At 34.7% G+C, this 3585-nt stretch overlaps 1 pseudogene; it reads right to left on the bottom strand.

The window, feature by feature from the left end:
- LOC107023555 overlaps positions 1-3375 on the bottom strand; it is a 13889-nt pseudogene extending 10514 nt beyond the window's left edge.
- Between the last annotated feature and the right edge of the window lie 210 nt (positions 3376-3585).

Here is a 3585-nt window from a genome sequence, read left to right as displayed (position 1 = left end):
TATATATATATATATATATTCCCTCCACATGACATCTATAAATAGACATATTGTCTTCACAATTTTGTCTTCAATTACAAACTGTGAGATACGAGCCTATGAAAGGGGAATAATTCAAGGTAATCTCCCCTCTTTTTTTCTATTTTTTGTCACTTTTTTTATTATCTTGACACGTCTGTCATTGAAAAATTATATCTCATTGTAGAAAAATTGAAATCATGAACGGTTTGATTTTCTAGAAACTAGACTTTTCGATCTCTAACAATCCAAAAGTCAGAATTTAATTCCTTCAGAAAATTTTAATATGCATTTTTGAATTAGCTCTAGATTCTATCATGCTGAATATTTCAAATTTGTGTAGCTTTACCAAAACTCTTGTGTCTTGATGAAGGAACAACGAAATTACAAGACGCTTGATTGTTCCAAAGCTAGACACAAATGTCTACAACATATCCGAAATTCAAAATTTAATATCTTAGGGATCATTCCAGATATTATTATAAAGTAACCTTTAGATGTTGGAGCACCAAAAATTTAAGATTTGTGTGATGACACCAAAAAATTGTATCTCAAGGTAGAGACATCGAAATTGCGATATACTTTACTCTAAAAAACTTAACACAAAAGACCACAACATATCCAAAATTTAGTATCAAACTCCTTTAATATCTTTCTAGACAATTTTTTTGAAGTTAACTTTAAATTCTGTCATCTAGTTGATTTCAGATTTTCGTTGCCTCACAAAATATTTCATATCTTGATGTCATAACATCATCACCAAAAAGGGCTGTGATCGTTTGAATTATACTTCAATGGTTATTATACCAAGAAAAATATTGTCTCAAGTCTAACTTTGTTAGCATAGCATACCTTCCAAGTCTTAAACATCTTGACGGGTAACAATCTCTCCTTTACTTGTATTTTCTTTGTATTTTCCTTTTTTGTGTTTTTTTTTTAAATTTTTTTATGTAGATAAGCAAAAGAAATATTTATATTATGCGGAGGCTACACAATGGAAATATTTTTCACATAAGAATTTGATCTTCAGCTATGAAGGGATGTGTTTAACATCCCTGCCTTGAAGATCACTAACTTGAGGCTTTATTAGAATACTGTGTTTAACGTCCCCGCCTTGAAAAAAAGTACTACTTATAAGGCTTTCCAAATTCCTGAATACTTAAGAATAAGGTGTCAATGGATTTGTTTAACGCCCCCCCTGAAGATCACTAACTTGAGGCTTGACTAGAAACTGTGTTTTAACGTTCCCTCCTTGAAAACAAATACTACTCTCAAGGATTTACAAGGTCCCGAACACTTAAGCATAAGGTCTGGAGGTATGTGTTTAACGTCTCCGTACTGAAGATCACTAACTTGAGGCTTTACTAGAGGATTGTGTTTAACGTACCCCGCCTTTAAAAAAACTACTATAAAGGCTTTACAAGGTCAAGATTACTTAAGCATAAGATGTGAAGGGATGTGTTTAACGTCCCCGCCTTGAAAATCATTAACTTGAGACTTTATAAGATCCCGAATACTACACGAGAATTTGATCTCGAGGTCTGTATGGATGTGTTGAACATTACCGCCTTGAGATCAGGAACTTGAGGCTTATAAGATCCTTTTAAGGATAAATCCACGAAAAGACCAGTTTAAGATGCAAAGGAACAAACATTTTCCACCATAAGGCATGTCATGAAATTGAAAGATCTTTTTAACTATAAGCCTGTAAAAAGACCAGCTTAAGGTGCAAAGCAAAAAATTTTGTCTACCTTAAGGCATGGAAATTTAAAGACCCATTTAAAAATAAACCTTTGAAAAGACCAGCTTAAGGTGGAAAGGGACAAATCTTGTCCACCTTAAGGCATGACGATTTTTTTTTACTCGTGGCCCGCAAGAGTATAAATTGTGCACGACACAAAAATAATCCGTCCAGAGATAAATTCGTGAAAAGGACAGTTTAAGGTGCAAAGAAACAAATCTTATCCGTCTTAAGGCATGGAAATTTAAAGATCATTTTAAAGATAAACCAGTGTAAAGGGTAGCTTAAGGTGAAAAGGGACAAGTTTTTACACCTTAAGACATAGAAATTTAAGATCTGTTGAAGGATATATCTGTGACTAAGCTAGATTAAGGTGCAAAAGGACAAACCTTTTCAACCTTAGGCATGAAATTCAGCAACATGCACATTTGGAGGATTTGGATAATTTTACTTACATACTTGAAGTATTACTTGCATGCTTAGAGGATCTGAATAGTTCAAATTTTATACATAGAGGATTTTAATTTAACTTGTAAACTCAAAAAATTTAATGACTTCAACTTGCATACTTGGCCTAATTTGAAGACTTAAAGTGAACTGTTAAAGAAACTCATATTTTATAAGAGTTTTATACCTCCATTGACCCGTCAATAGTTCGTACAAGTCTAAAGTTTGATGAGACAAAAGATAAAATGAAATACTTATGATTTACTATCATGTGACAGATATACTGGGAACATTTGAATTTTCGATACTCATGCAACTGAACTTAGAATATGGTTCTAAGCGCCTACGTACCTCAGTGATGAGGATCAAGTTACAACTTAGTTCTGGGGAGTTGAGTGATTTTTTATTTGTTTTTTGGTTGTGCCATACACAGTTATACTCTTGCGGGCTACGAGGGACATGCAGACTAGGCTCGTATCTTAAGAGACCTCATCTTACTTTAAGGTTAGTACCTCTTTAGGAATTTTGGCATTAATAGGACCAATCCGTACACCATCTACATTAACAAGCTTGTAATCACCATGTGAATATGCTTCTTGTACGATATATGATTCATTCCGCTTTTGGTAAATTCCCCCCCCCCCCCAGACTTGTGCGAAGTAATGGTCTTCTTACCGCAAGAGCTTGATATCCAACTTGAAAGCACCTTAAGAAACCTTATTATTGAAAGCACGAGATAGACGAGCTTCATGACATTCAAGGTTTTGTTGGGATTCTAGCTTCTTTTCATCAAGTTCTTCTAACATAGCAAGACGCAATCCAATATTTTCTTCTTCAGCGGGCCCTTCTTGAATAGCAAGTCTTAAAGAAGGTATTTGACTCTCGAGCGGCAGGACTGCTTCAACTGCAAAATCAAGTTAATATGGTGTTGGTTGAGTTGGTGTGTGGTACATTGTCCTATATGCTCACAAAGCTTCTTCCAGTCTTTCATACCAATCACATTTGCACTTGGAGACAACTTCCTTGAGCATGTTGCATAGAGTCTTATTGAATGCTTCAGCAAGACCGTTGGCGACAACATGGTACGTAGAAGATTTACAATGCTTGAAGCCAAATAGATCACAAATCTTGTTCATTAAATTATTATCAAATGGCTTGCCATTGTCCATTATTATGTAACAAGGGATGAAAATGCGATGATGATATTCACTCGGATAAAATTCGTGACATTCTCTTTCTTCACTTCTTTAAGAGCGACAACTTCAGCCCGTTTTGAGAAGTAATATATTGCAACCAAGATATACAAGTATCCACCAGAATATTTTGGTAGTGGTCTTACAACATCAAGTCCCCAAGCATCAAATGTCCAGGATGCGATA

Source organism: Solanum pennellii, chromosome 1 (assembly GCF_001406875.1).
Source record: "Solanum pennellii chromosome 1, SPENNV200".
NCBI lineage: Eukaryota > Viridiplantae > Streptophyta > Magnoliopsida > Solanales > Solanaceae > Solanum > Solanum pennellii.
The sequence above is the reverse complement of the archived record's forward strand: the minus strand, read 5'-3'. Positions and strand labels throughout refer to the sequence as shown.